Raw genomic sequence first — 16,313 nt, forward strand, 5'->3', positions numbered from 1 at the left:
TAGCCCCCAAGGTCACACTGCAGAGAGGACATGTAAGGATTTGGGTCTCAGAGAGCACATGAAGCACTCTGGATACTGCAGCTGGACTATATCTGATGTCAGAGGTGGAGCAATGTGCTCTTTTCATTTTGGAAATTGCTGCAATATGGGTCTCCAAGTGCTTATTAACACAGCAGCAATGATGCTGGGGTGGGATAAGGGAATATGTGTACCACAGCCGTGTGCTATCTAAACTGGGGCAGGAAAGCTTCCATGCAGACACTCCTCCCCTTCAGCAGAGGGCTGGCAAGATTCCAAGCTATAGCTATAGAAATATTTCCAGCAGGTGCCTGCCTAATCTATTCTTAGGGGTATCTGTGAATCTGGGTTTCATAATTTGCCAGTCCATTCCCCTGTATCACTGCTCCTGCTCAAAACCTTTATTTCCTGCTCTCTTGGTGTTTGACTCAAGTGCTCCTTATTCTTCTGGAGACTTTTTCTTAACCCCCAGCAAGTGGTGGGGAAAGCAGGTGGTGCCAGCGTCCTGCCACTGACCTGTTCCAATGTATGTGTAAGGAGCACTGGAGTTTTGAAAAGGTGTGACTTGAGGCAAGGGTTTGCAGCCTCTAGAGAGGCCTTGTGGAGAAATCAATCAAGAGGAGGGCACGCTCACCAAATTATGCCTAAGCTTGCTTGCCGTGATGTATAAGAGAATAGAATTTTTCCAGATGTGAGGATAGTAGGATGGGATGGGATAGGATAGAGGGTAGGATAGGATAGGATAGGATAGGGGCTAGGATAGGATAGGGGATAGGATAGGAAAGGGTAGGATAGGATAGAGGATAGGATAGGAAAGGGTAGGATAGGATAGGATAGGATAGAGGATAAGATAGGATAGGATAGGGGATAGGATAGGATAGGATAGGATAGGATAGGGGATAGGATAGGGGATAGGATAGGATAGGATAGGATAGGGGATAGGATAGAGGATAGGATAGGGGATAGGATAGGGGATAGGATAGGGGATAGGATAGGATAGGATAGGATAGGGGATAGGATAGAGGATAGGATAGGGGATAGGATAGGGGATAGGATAGGATAGGATAGGATAGGATAGGATAGGGGATAGGATAGGGGATAGGATAGGGGATAGGATAGAGGATAGGATAGGATAGGATAGAGGATAGGATAGGATAGGATAGGATAGGATAGAGGATAGGATAGGATAAAGGATAGGATAGGATAGGATAGGATAGGATAGGATAGGATAGGATGATAGGATAGGATAAATAGACTGTTTCATTTGGAAGGGATGTACAAGGATCATCCAGTCCCAGTGCTTGACCAATTCAGGGCTGACCAAGTCAAACACGTTGTTAATGGCATTGTGCAAATGTCTTTTAAATGCCCTGACAGACCTGGGGCACTGACCACCTCTCTAAGAAGCCATTCTAGTACTTGACCACCCTCTGGGTAAAGAAATGCTTCCTAATCTCCAGTGTAAACCTCCCCTGGTGCAGGTTTGAACCATTCCATGTGTCCTATCACTGGATCCTGTGAGGAGAGCTCAGAACTCCCCTCCCCACGTCCCCCTCAGGAAGCTGCAGGGAGCAGTGAGGTCACCCCCTCCTCAGCCTCCTTTCCCCCAGACTGGGCAAGCTCAGAGTCCTTGTCCACTCCTCACAGGAACTCATGTTCTTGCAAGATTTGTAAATGCTTAAAGAACTTCTGGAAAACTAAAAATTCCAGAATATTTCAGAACTCAAGATGTGAAATGTTTCTGATATGTCTAAGCAGCAGCACGATGTAGAAATCAGAGAAAATTACTTGTATACTTTAGTTAGTTTTCCATAAGAACAGGGAGGAAAGGATCCCACTGTACTAAGACTAAATTAGAAGCATGGATCTGTAGGTTGTTTTACTGGTCCCTTTAAATATTCACTAATTACTTTGTTAATGAATACAGAAATTTCCCTGATTGATCACTAATTACAAATGAACACCACTGTGAGATTAGTGATGATATTTCTTGGACAAAGGAAATTGAATTCTCAAGGTTAGTTTTCTTCCAGTAAGCCAAACATTCCCTGGCACTCTGCAGCACCACTTGCATTTCAATGAGGCTGTGGCTCTATGCCCTTGGTTACCATACCTTGCCTTCAGTGTAGCCATCCTGAAAAAAGTCCCTGCAAGAAGAAAGGGCTCTCAGTTTTTAGTCTAAAAGTTGGTTTCTTATGTGTAATTATTTTTTCTTGTATTTTAAGAGTAAAATCAGCTTCTAGTTCTATTTCTAATTTAAAGGGATAAATCCAACACATTTCAAAGCTTAGTTCCATACATAATGTGACACACACATATTTTTTATACACTTAAGCAAGTCAGTGATGATATTGACAAATTCATTGAAAGCTCCACTCACCTAAAATGAGAAAATAACCTAAATTTCCAGAAGCAGCAAGCTTCCCAACTTTGTACTTCAGTGGTGTCTTCAACCTGAATGTTTTAACTCATCCTTTATTGGCAGAAGTAGCTGCTTTCTAGTGAATAGCAATGTTTCTGGATTTTTTAATCCATATATAAATAAACAAGCATGTCACATAATTATCTGTTCTAGTAGTACCTGGAATATTTCTCTTTTCCCATTTATTTATTGTATCCAGGTCTCTAAGCAAGTTTTATACTAAAAATCAGCAGAGAATAACACTGTTAGTTCTGATGAGGGATAGATACCATAATTAATGCTTACTTATATTTCAATTTTTATGATTTGGTCTCCTGACCTGGCCATGTAAAGGCAAGTCTTCCAGCAATTTCTGGGTGTCCAAGAGACCTTTTGGTTGATGATTTGCATCAAAGACAAATCTAAACACAAATTGGTGGAGTGGCCTCCTCATTTGTATGCAGTCTCTGTCCTTGCTGTCCTTTCTCCTGCAGAACTGAGATGTCTAAAGCCTGAATGCTTTCCTGTCCCCCAGTTCTGCACTGAGTAACATAGCTCTGCTAAATCAGGAGCACTGATCCAGCACAGAGCTAAGGAGACCTTTGGCAAAAACAGTAGCAGCTGAGGGAATTATCTCTCTCGAAATTCTTGTCTTTTTGTGGAGCTGAAGGAATATGAAATTTCATATTCTGTGCCTTTGGAATGACACTGTAGACTGGGAGTGGGGGTTGGCACCTGTCACCTAAAACAATAGATAGGAACTAAATGCATTCAAATTGCCATTGTACAGATTAGGCAGTGTCAGAGACAATGCCATCATTCTATTGTTCCCACTAAGAGCACATGAAAGACAAATCCAGTGACACACTGTGTAGAGAGTTCTCAAAAGTGACTGGGAAGAGCAGGAGAGAATTAAGTGTCAGCATGTTTTAGTGCTGATATCTAGTGCTCTCCATCTCTCACTAAACACAGCCTGACGAGTGTTTAGTGAGTCCTGTTGTTGTATGTAAGTGCTTTCTTTACTTTCCCTGCATTTTCCTTTCCTGATTGTTCCTGTATTGAATAAAGTTGCACTTTCATTGATGCAGTTCTTCCAGCACTGCCTTAGTCACAGCCAGACCAACTCTGGTTATGCCTTTGTTAGATCTCAAACTAAGCATGGCCACGTGAATCATCTTTTTAATGAGAAACCTTCCAAATAAACTTCTTGGTACAGCAGTGTGGGTTAGTGGTGACTCAATAGCAAGAACTGTGGGGTACAAGTCAGAGCAGAACTTTTGTCACCTTAATTGCTCTATGCTGCTAAAGAGAGTGACTTTCATATGAAAAGAAAAATCACTCAATTTAGAATAATTTAAAAACAAACAAACAAACAAACCTGAGGCTTTTTGTGTGTGCAAATGCAGCATATTTATCACAGTTTGCAGTAGCTTGTTTGCTGGTTTGTTTTATGTTCCTTTCCTAATGTCATCAGAGTGCTCCTGGGGAAAAACCTCAAACAGCAAACATCAAACTGACAATAGACAGGATGAGTATTCCCAGACCTTGCATCATCTGAAACAACCACAATAAATAATTAAGAGCAGCCATAGCATCACACAAATGTTTGACCAAGAAGTGATGCCTCACGCTGCATTTTAAATGTCAGAAAGTCAGGGACTGGTGAACAAGTGCACGGAGCAAATTTAACAGCAAAGAACCTGGAAATGTCCCATTTCTGTACCAAGTGGCAACACGAGTTACTGTCACTGAAGCACAGATGAGCTCAGGGGACAGGAGTTTACTGTGACCATGCATGTGGAGATTATAGAATCATGGAATGGTTTAGGTTAGACGGAGCTTTAAAGCCCATCCCATTCCACCCCCTGCCATGGGCAGGGACACCTCCCACTGTCCCAGGCTGCTCCAAGCCCCAATGTCCAGCCTGGCCTTGGGCACTGCCAGGGATCCAGGGGCAGCCCCAGCTGCTCTGGGCACCCTGTGCCAGGGCCTGCCCACCCTCACAGGGAACAATTCCTGCCCAATATCCCACCCAGCCCTGCCCTCTGGCACTGGGAAGCCATTCCCCTTGTCCTGGCACTCCAGTTCCTGAGGAATTGTCCCTCTCCAATGAGAATATATAGGACAGTGAGGCTCCAGTGGAAGTATCAAAAACTGTGGCTTCTTTTCAGGCTGCTTTTAATGAAATAACAACTAAAATCTTCTCTTAGAAGTTGTTCTCCCTTTCACTCTGTCTCCACATCCAAACATCTTCCTTCAAGTTTTTCCATGGTCTTATCTGTGTCCCAGGTCCTATGGAGTGGGATGGAGAAGCCTTGCAGAAGGAGGGAATACTGTGTGTTATGGACTCCCTATTTCCAGCTGCTCTAGAGACTTGCAGGGAGTTTCATGCTGTTGTTGATGCTTCAGACCCGTTTATTTTTTGTTGTTGTTTTTCTTCCTTTTGGCAGTCTGAGCAGTGCATGCTAATGGACATTTGAAGCATCCTGCCTCACTGATACTCTTTCAGAATCCATAAACCTTAGAAATTATGTTATTTAGTCTCTGGAGAAGCATTACAGGTATGAATCATAAGAACATTGTGGTGATTCAGAACACTTGAGCAATGTATCCTGTACTTCAGTGTAGGCTTTAAGGAAAGCACTGAATTCCTCAAGTGGGGCTGGACATGGATCCAAGCACTCACCAGGAGAAGGGAGAAGCTGAACCTCACCCATTAACTGCATGCAGGAGTTAGCAGTCCTCTTCAAATGAATTTTAGGCAGGACAGCTGTTTCTGGGATTCTAACCTGTTCAAGGAGATCATTTCAATCATGAAGCGAATATTCTATCACAGTTTAATGCTGTACTAATGTCTTTAAATCTTTCTCAGTTTAAGGCTGTTGTCACAAGCAGATTTGGGACTCGACTTTCTACTTTGATCTGCTTGACTCAGATGCTGCAGTGTTGACTGTGAAGATACATCAAGGCCTGGTTGCAGGGACAGATGAGCAAATTCTTGGCTACCATAGAGCAGCACAGCTTTATTGAAGTCAACAGAACTACGTGGAACCTCCTATGAGCTGGAATTTCCTACTGTTTCAGTTTGCTGTGTGAATTTATCTTTTGGAACTTCTTCTTGTGCTTCTATTTGTATTAAAAAAAAAAAAAAGTCCATAGATACCATTGATATATCACCTTTGAGCCTTGTGAAATGAGTGTGGATGTTAACAAGGAATAGATTACAAAAAAAAAAAAAAAAGATAAAGAGAAAACATTATTTTAATACCTTTCTAAGGTACAAATAAGAAAATGGACTTATGCCTCTCACAAATTTGCAGTAGGCAGACTACAAGAAATCCCAAGGGATTCACACTAAACCTTGGAATGCTGCAGTGGATCTGTTCCTGCTGCAGCTGAGTGCTCTTCTGTCAGGGTGTTTGTCTGTTCCTGTATTAGTTACGCCAGAAAAGTCCTGGAATCAGTGTTGGACACTTCAGGTTACCTGAGAACAGATGGCTCTGTTCTCTTGACATGATATTTAAGGAGCAACTTTGTGACAGGTCTCAGAGTTGTACTGATGTAGATGTTAAGCCTTCAAGGATTCCCTGGCAGTCAAACAACAGCTGGAACAGTTTTGTGACTAAGCTTGGGTACATAGGATTCCTGGTGAAATGACAAATTTAGGATCCATTGGTGCATATCTTTAATGAGTTACTTTGCCAATCGTGGTATGCCAATGTAAGAATGGTTTATGAGATGGAACGAGTGGTGCAGAGATCTACAGCTGTGTTATCCCACATGGGAGTGTTTCCATATTTACTGGGGGGTGTTGTACTAAACTCAGGAATTATGGGTTGTTGTTACATGAGACTCTCATTATCTAGTTATCAATAATAATACAAAGGCAGTCTGGAAGTTACTTTGCAAGCCAGTGTGGATTTGGCCCTGATAACTGAAATTATTATTGCCTAAATCACTTTTATAAGATTTAATTTATTGCACTTTATAATGTGGCTGTAAGTTGTGCACAGATTATGGTCAGTGACACTTACAAGTAAAAATATATATTTTAGGGAGAAGTGGTTACCTTTCTCAAACATCTTTAAGTGATCAAACAATTATTTCTATATTTGCATATATGTCTGTCTCTCCAGATGGTCAGAATCTATGTGGATGTAGAAGGTCTGCTTTTTAATATTGAATTACTCCCTTTTTTTTTAACCAACATAATATTAAGAATTTTGAGAACAAGTTATCCAAATGGCGATTGCTTTTACGTAGCTCTTTACTTATTTTATGAAGAAATCTGTTTTACACAAAATTTGCTCTTTATGATACTTAATGAGCAGTTGTTTATACAGCTGAATAAGAGAGAAATGGGTCAACAATGTTCAATATCAATTTCTGTCTTGTGCTTATAAGGTAGAATATGAAATTGTTCTTGACTATTATCTTCTCTTGTGAGTCTTAGGCTGTCTATTCCTGAGCTGGTAATTAAACATTAAATGCCACATTTGAGAGGTCATGAACATTTACAGTGATTGCAATACTGTATTAATAGACTGCAAGAGAGAGGTACTTTGAGTTTTAAAGCAGGCAGAGGAAAACTTAATGAAAGAATCAGCTAATTCTGTCTCTTTAGACTTATTAAAACCTGTGGTTTTTATAGAGTCTCTGTTTTCTCTACTCTGAGATGGTGTGCCTAGAGTCAAATTGTAGAAGGATATTCCTATCCTATAAAAAAAAGATTGAAACTGATAATTTAAAAAAATCCAAGCCCTTCATGAAAACAGAATTTTACAAATAGATGTCCTTGAATAGTTCAAGATGGAAGTACATCCATTTTCAGAAAGCAAGATGAACATTGCTGTCCCAGTAAGAATAAAAGAGAATTAAATAGTTGGATACCCCTTAAACTTTTAATGTTTTGTGGATTTTTACTAATTTTTACAAAAACCATTAGAGACATGACAGCTGAATTATTAATTGTAACGATTTTCTCCTTTAAGTTGTTTTCTGTAAATATGCTTTCTGTAAATATTTCTACAGAGTGCCTGTTAATTACAGCCCCTCCATGGGCAATGATGATGGAGGAAATTGATAAAATATATGCAGAACTTGATTCATTTCTATGATTTCCACAATTTGGACCACGTTCTTCAGGGCCTGACATGCTCAGGAAGTTCCTCCTGGACTCAGTGAAGTATTCCTTAGCATAACAGAATTGGCTCTGCAACATCCTGCCTGCCAGGACCGCCTCATCTCTCCCAGGTCTTGGAAGCCACAGGAGTGGCTCCTCATGCTCTTCAGAGCCCTGTTCTCCTCCCGAATGGCACACAGCCAAAGATGATGCATCCGTGGCCTTCCTCTCCACATGCCCTCAGCCCCCAATAGCAGCTGAAGGATCTGCTCCATTCTTGGTCATAAATGTCACTGATGATGAACTGTCCTTTCAGACAAAACCAAGAGCTGTCATGCCACTGTCAGAAATGAACTTTGCTTTTCTTGCCTCTGGGGGCAATGGCTTGGGGGACTGGTGGGAGTTTGTTGTGTGAAGCCTTCTCTCCTCAGACAAATGACTACTCCAAGCTGATTTCAGCCCCAACCTTTTCATGGCATCAGTGTTTCTTGCCTAAAAAGACCTCAATGTTTCTTGTCTAAAAAGTACTGTTGAAACAGATGTTTTATAAATTTTTGAATGTTTACAGGTTTGGGAAGATATTGGTATCCTGAAGGGAGCTTACAAGACAGATGGAGAGAGACAATTGACAAGGGCCTGGAGTGCCAGGATAAGGGGGAATGGCTGCCCAGTGCCAGAGGACAGGGCTGGATGGGATATTGGGCAGGAATTGTTCCCTGGGAGGGTGGGCAGGCCCTGGCACAGGGTGCCCAGAGCAGCTGGGGCTGCCCCTGGATCCCTGGCAGTGTCCAAGGCCAGGCTGGCCATTGGGGCTTGGAGCAGCCTGGGACAGTGGGAGGTGTCCCTGCCCACGGCAGGAGTGGCACTGGATGGGCTTTAAGGTCCCTCCCAACCCAGACCATTCCATGAATCTATGATAATGCCATTTAACATTTTGGAATATTAACCTATGCAGCACAGAGAAGGCTAAATTTTTTATTTATCACCTTCTCCAAGTAGTGTCGTAGTGCCAGTTTGGGAGCCATCCATCATGTCTCTGACATGGTTATTCAGCAAGTCAGAACTGATAACTCTGAATTATCTGGTCTCAATTGTCAGCACGAATGTCATCCTTGAACAAATGCAAAATCAATTCCAAACCAAAGGCTATGCTCCTGCCAACTGTTAACTATTGACTGCAGAATAAGTTACATGTTTCCTAGTGATTAACAAATTCTGGCAAGGTTCTGGACTCCCAGCTTAGTTTGGGAATGAGGATCATATATACACTTTGCAGAGGCAGAGAGGTAAAGCACATAATGGTATTGTGTTCTGGAACATAATTCCTCAGCTAATTCAGTTTCTCTGCGCCTCCCTTCTCTTTTCCCATGGTGAAAAAAAATGAAGCTATAAAGTCTGCTAAATGACTAATCAGGAAGTTCCTTAAACTTGCTATTAATTACAAGCTACTGACCATGCAGACAGAATGCTGCTGGTTTCCATAGTTCAGATGTTGGAGAAGGATTTCTACATCTCAACAGGTTGAACTGCATGGGTTGATTTCACCACTGAATGTTTTTAAATGTGTTATTCTCCTGTACCTACATAATAAAGCATAATATAAAAAAAATTATCTGCATGCCATCTGTGCCAGTGATCCTGGCATCCTGAGTTCCTTAAAAAACAAAGAAAAGAAAAAAACAACAACAATAAAAAAACCCAAACAAACCCAAGAAACCCAAAAGACCCCCCAAAAAAACTCCAAAACAAACAAACAAAACCCAAAATCCCACAAACAAATAAACAAACAAAAAACCCAAACAAACAAAGAAACAAAAAGAAAAAATGCCTAAGATAAATACTGGAGCAATGTAAAAAGAAATAAAAGTTCCAGGACAGTCTTAGTGTTGACTTCTTTGACTAATTTAGTGAGATTTTTAATAGAGAGAGAGCATAAGTTAAACATAAATTAAGAAGTAACTTCTAATGAAGTATTTTTATAGGAAAATATTTTATGTCTGCTCTGTCTGGTTTTATATCTTTAATTTGCTGTGTAAAAAAATAGCTGGTTCTTTTTCTCTGTTTTTAGCAATCCCCTGGAGTTAAAAGCATGAACAGAAGTGTACATACATCCTCTAGTAACTGATCCTCATTGCCACCAAGAGAGCAATGGAAAAATCCTCTGGGTAGAGAGAGCTGGGTCTCTCCTGTGGCTCCGTGCAAGTGATAGGATGAGGGACAGAGATTTTTATTCTTCAGATTTAGAGATCTCCGAACATTAAAAGAAAGGAAGGAATTTTAAAAATGGGAAAACATCTATTATTTCCTCCTTCAGTAATTAGTGTAAAGTCAGTTGAACAAATAAGGGACTTTTTTGAGTTCTAAAATATGAGAAGTTGATACAGTCATTCAGCTCTGGTGCCCCCAACATAAGAAGGACCTGGAGCTGTTGGAGAGAGTCCAGAGGAGGCCACGGAGGTGCTGAGGGGACTGGAGCCCCTCCCTTGTGGAGCCAGGCTGGGAGAGCTGGGGCTGCTCAGCCTAGAGAGGAGAAGGTTGTGTGGAGACCTCACAGCACCTCCCAGGGTCTGAATAAAGGGTTCAAAATGAAAGAGGGGAAATTCAGATTAGATATAGAGAAGGAATTGTTCCCTGGGAGGGTGGGCAGGCCCTGGCACAGGGTGCCCAGAGCAGCTGGGGCTGCCCCTGGATCCCTGGCAGTGTCCAAGGCCAGGCTGGACATTGGGGCTTGGAGCAGCCTGGGACAGTGGAAGGTGTCCCTGCCCATGGCAGGAGGGTGGGACTGGATGGGCTTTAAGGTCCCTTCCAACCCAAACCATTCCATGACTCTGTGATTCTATGACAGAATTTTCCATATCCAGTTTTAATACTTAATTCCATTTCTCCTTGACTCATACACAGTAAGTGATGAATACAAATATTAACTCAACATCTAACTCGTAACTCAAAATCACAATGTTTTGTTTCTAAGAGTTTCTGAGGGCAGCTATAAAATAATGGTTCTGATATTTTCAGCCAGTGGATCTTCAGTGGCTTTCAAACAAGGTCTGTGAATTTTTTGCTTCATCACCTACCGGCTTCTTTTCCTTTTTTTTTTTATAACAGCAGACCCACATCCAAACTGCAGAACAGCATTTACCATGTGATACCTGAGCAGGATGGAGTACCTGCAATGCTGGAAAAGTAGAGAATTAAAACTAATGTCCAAGATGTAAAATCACAGAAGGCAGTGGGTGTTCTGCAGCGAGCAGGCAGCCACGCTTCATCACACTCCCCAGGCCACTTGTTTTGTAGCCATTTACTTCCCCAGCAGGAGCCCTTCGCTCCAGTCACACTTCCTTAGCAATTCTCCACATTTGATCGATTATTCAAATAGCTGACTATGTTTTCAGACCTGCAGAGTTTTTCAGATGCACTTGTGCAGAAAGTTTATGGGTAATTTCTTATCTTAATATATTATTTAGAGGACAATATTTCTTATTCTTCATATTTGTTATCATGCCATGGCAAATTACTAATACTCAGATATTTTAGTCCTCTAAAGCACAAGAAATTCGTTGCTAACTTAGACAAACAGGTTCGTTCCTTCCCTTCTAGTGCAAAAGTCCTCTCATAAGTTTTCTTTTGTTAATTCTACTTTTTGAAACACTTATTCTAATTGGTCTAGCTGAAAAATCTGCCTTCTCTTCTCTGAGGTTCATACATGAAAACCTCTCCTTCTAAATGACACCATTCTTCTTTCTAGTGTTGTTTTCCTTTGTACCATTTATTGTTTCTTTAGGGTAACTCTGAAAGTGAACTAATTAGGCTTTCTTCAAGAAATTCTGAAAAATTAACTATTTTAGGTGAGGCGATAAAAGCTAATCAAGTCTTTGGTATTAAAAATTTGGATTTCATTATAGATTTAGCTATTCCTAATTAACTGATGTGGTGACTGCTTCTGAAAAGTGCTGCATTGCTCTTGACATATTATGGTGGTTTGTCCTGCTTGGTGGACAGTCTGTCCTTGTCAGCCTTGTCCTAACTCCAGTTCACCTGCCCTAGAAACTACCTGTCCTTTAGGGTACTCTTTGGAGGAATAAATCGAGATAACGAAAAAAAATGATAAACATAAGGGAAAAAATGCGTGTAGTTCCACTAAGAATGTTCTTTAAAATAAAAATTTTTCAGCCTAACATGTACTTTTGGCATCAATCTTGATTAAGTAATTCATTCATTATTTTTTATGCTACTAATAATATGTGGAAACTCTTTTTTGAACCTGTAGCAACATATAATATTTCTTGAAAAAAGTTTCCAGCTTGAAAATCTGGTTTGGGAGGAATTGTTTAACCAACCATTGAAACTGTGACATCTTTAGCACTGATTTTGCCAGATTTAAAAGTAGAATGCAGTGACTGCAAAGGTGAAGAGCACTGGTTGACCTTGCCACTGGATGTCATTTTATTGGGCATCCCCTAAAGCCTTTGTCTTTTAAGTGCATTCTAAATTGGTCCTAACAGACTCCTCAGGCTTGTACAAAGAGCCAAAAATCACTGTGTATTTTTGTTATTCATTGGTGGTGTGATCCCTTCAGAATTATGGAAGTTCTCTGTTATGTGATCCTCACACTTTATATCTCACAGCCAAGCTCTGAGCACGAACTTTGCTAAATCTTTTCTTGGACCCATAAATCTGTGAGCAAAATGAGCAGCCTGTGAACACATGACTAACCAGAGGAGTGGCTGAGAGGGGCATTCCCCCTCTACTTCAGAGCTTTCACACATCTTGTCAACAGAAGGAAAACTCACATTTTGACCCTTCTAATTTATATTTTTAAGTTGTGGCTTAGTATTCAAAGCTGACAGAGAGGTGTCCTTAGATGTGCTGTATCCACTGCATTACTCAGACCCAGCATAAACTGCAAAAACTAAAATTAGTTCTAGAAAAAGATGAAATCAGCAATTGGCATCACATTACAAGAGAGGAGCTGTTGCAGAACTCTTCAGCCTGTTGTATTTGCAGCTCTCCAGCAGCCTGTCCACGTTACAGTCCTGACAGTGCCAGGAATATCCAGCTCCATTCCCCACCAAAAGGCAGGACTCAGAGTGGCTCTCCACCTGATCCCTCACTGACAAATCCTTCTTGCAAAACCAAAAAGGGAAAATGCCTTTTCTTGAAGCCACACATTTGTGAAGTTGCTTTTTTTTTTTTTTCAATGTATCTTTTCATAAAAAGATAAAGAGGTTCAGCTTCTTTTTTCCCCCCCACATAGCAGCTCTCCCAGAAAGGATTACTTTTCAGTAGTTCCTCCTATTACCCAGGAAAAAAGAGAGGAAGAATCGTTTGAAAGCTGTCTGGCAGATTTGGGGGCCAGATTCTTTCCATTTATCTCCTTTCCTGTTTATTCATCAGCTTTATCAGCAGGAGACACAACACTTTGTGAGACTGTGCTCTTTCTACAGCCATGGAATACTTCAGCAAAATTAAATTTTCTTTCCAACTGCTTCTGTTTTAGAAAAGTCTGTATTTTTTGATGATTGAATCCTTGCCAGCTTAGGTGGTAAGGTCAATAATAGCATATATGTTCACATAGTGCTACAGTTCAGTAAGAACTGTATCTGTGCTAAAAAAAAAATACAGTTTCAAGCTGTGGGAAAGTAGAAGGTTCACCCTTTGCACTCTAAGCTCTCATCAGATTTTTACTGCTCTTTGCTGGTTTTTTCTGTTATTATGATGTTCTTTGAATTGCCTAAGCAGTCAATGGGAGAACTACTTACCTGCTCTCCACAGCTCTTGACATCAGCTAAACAATGCATGAAAGTGTTTTATAGAAAGAGACAGACAGGAGAAGAGATATGGAGAAACTAGAGACATAAAGTGACATTACACATTTGATGAAATGGAAAAAAGAAAACACGCTGAAAGTCAAAAGCTTTCAGACGCAGCAGCATTTTTAAAAGGCCTGGTATCACAGTAAATAAGATTTTTCAGAGCCTTTTGGCAAAGGGAATAAGATTTTGTTGTTGTTGTCTATTGGTAAATTATCCTCGAAGAAAGGAAAGATGCTTCTAGGAAATAGTAACTAATGCTAAGAAAATCTACTCCTAGCAAACAAGTAATGTTTTAACAATAGAATCCTTTCCAAAGGAAAAGTTTATGGCACAGTTATAGTGTGTATCTTTGAAAATTGCATAACTGATTAGAACTGATAACTTCTAATCAGTTAATTTTGTGCAGTGTTAAAATCTTTCCTTACACAGGTGTTGTGGCTCCATTCTAATTTTTTTATTCTTCTTTGTTGTTCTGCTCTGGCAAAATGGTGACTTAGCACTGCATGTTGGTAATAACTGGAAAAATTACAGGCTGCTCATATTTGGGATGGCAAGGATAGGATTTCAAAGAACTTGACATTAGTTTTAGGCTGTTAAAGTAGGGTGATAGAATCACAGAATGGTGTGGGTTGGGAGGAACCTTAAAGCCCATCCAGTGCCACCCCTGCCATGGGCAGGGACACCTCCCACTGTCCCAGGCTGCTCCAAGCCCCAATGTCCAGCCTGGCCTTGGACACTGCCAGGGATCCAGGGGCAGCCCCAGCTGCTCTGGGCACCCTGTGCCAGGGCCTGCCCACCCTGCCAGGGAACAATTCCTGCCCAATCTCCCATCCAGCCCTGCCCTCTGGCACTGGGCAGCCATTCCCTGTGTCCTGTCCCTGCAGTCCCTGAGGAATTGTCCCTCTCTGGTTTCCCTGCAGCCCCTGCAGACCCTGGGAGGTGCTGTGAGGTCTCCACACAACCTTCTCCTCTGCAGGCTGAGCAGCCCCAACTTCCTCAGCCTAAAAAATCAGTAACCTGATAATATAGTATCAAATCTCTAAACTATCCATAAGCTGATAATTTTAATCAGTAATCTGATAATTATCAATAAGTTGATAATTATCAATAAGCTGATAATTTACGGATTTGACATGTTGGCTTTACTTAGTGAAAAATTTCAATTCCTTTTCAGGCTGGAAAAGCTGTGGCTGTTGATGTGATTGTTCCCTGACTCAATTAAGGCTGGGCAGCTCAGACGTTAATTCCTGGGTGGGAAGAACAATCCCAATCCACCTGTATGTTCCAGTACCAGGAGAGAAATATTATTTTCCATGATTAAATTAAACAGTCCTTCGAAGATGTAAATGGCAAATGATTTATTGTCAGATTTGTGCCAGATTCCATACAGGTGCCAATGGAGTCTGGCTTTCATGGAAATTTTCCATATATTGAAGCCAACGGACAAATCTTCGCACAAAGTCTATACAAAGATAATGAAGGATGTGCACACTTACCTAAGGTCATAACTGGTATTGTAAGGAAAAATTGGGGAAAAAATTGTAGTTTAATGGTGAGACAAGAGCAGTAGGAAGCAGAACCCCGAAATTCTCATCCTGGCCTTACTGCAGCCTTGCTGTGTGCCCTTGGGCCAGGAGCGTGGCATTCCTGTTTCTTACTTCAGCTGCTTTAAAAATCAAGTATAATGCTTCTTACAAGTCCCTTCCTCTCAGGGATGATGTGAATCTGAATTAATGCTTAAAAAGCACTTTTAGATCCTGTAATTGAGGCCCTGTGTAAGTGCAGTGTATTAATATTTTACTGAATACAGTAATTCCTGAATTTTAAGCAGGAAACCTGCTGTTAAATGGTATAGTTGGCATGGGTGTAAATATTAAATTGTTGCATCCAAATTAGACTTTAAATCATGTTTCCTCATGGAAAAGCTACCATAGCAATCATTCCATTTCATCTGGAATCTTCCTGGGTAGGATTTAGTACAAAGTCATTTCTGAATCTGCTGATATCTCTTTAACTTCAACAATACAGACAGCATTTTGTTAGATTTCCATTTGACAGATACAGATGACAATCAAATTATTTTTGTAATGAGGCATCCAGAAATACACAGAGCAGAGGGGCAACAAATGTTGCTTTGAATTAATATTTAAATCTCATTGTTTGAAACAGTCCTCTTGAAAGAAAATCATGACTGATTTTTAATAGCATGGAAGCCCCTAGAGTCCTTCAACTCTATCAGCTCTGTAGTGTCAGTCTCTTTTAATCAGTCCTTCTTTTATCACTAAGCCCTAGATGACAGCCTGAAGTTTCACCCTGAGGTGTAAAGCAGTGAAATATATATGTGACTTGTCTGACTTCAACTTTAAAAGAACTGCATGGAAGCAGAAGGACAAATGCTGTCTTGATTGCATTCGGTTTGCTGCATGTCATTGAAAATGGAATTGGTAAAATGGAGAGGCCTGAGAAGTAGGAAACAGCAATTTTCTAAATAATGACACTTTCTTTTACATGATAATGGTCAAAGTCAGTAGTCATATAAACCCCCACATTGAATTATAAAACCTTCAAACTGACAGGAGGAGCCTAATTCACATAGAACCAAAGGCAGAGCTCTCAACTGATGTGAAAGGACCTCAAATGTAGTGGCTCACATCACATTCTGGCTCAGGAAAATGCAATGTCTTGTGGCAAATACCCCAGAACTGCATCTCAACACAGATATTTCTCTCTTGCACAGTATTGCTTGAACTACGTTGACTCTCTTCATTCAAACAAGGGCTGTCTTTAATAAAGATTTTTTTAATGTTCCCTTATAGAGTTTGTAGGGAATTTGAAGACATTTCAGTAAAAATGTATGACTGGGAACACAAAAAATGAGTTTGCCCAACTTCCTATAGTTATCCCTATTTCTCTCTGTACCAAGATGGATTTTTAAAATGCAATGTGGCCTGAATCTGGT

The sequence above is a fragment of the Corvus cornix genome, chromosome 11, assembly GCF_000738735.6.
Source record: "Corvus cornix cornix isolate S_Up_H32 chromosome 11, ASM73873v5, whole genome shotgun sequence".
Taxonomy (NCBI): Eukaryota; Metazoa; Chordata; class Aves; order Passeriformes; family Corvidae; genus Corvus; species Corvus cornix.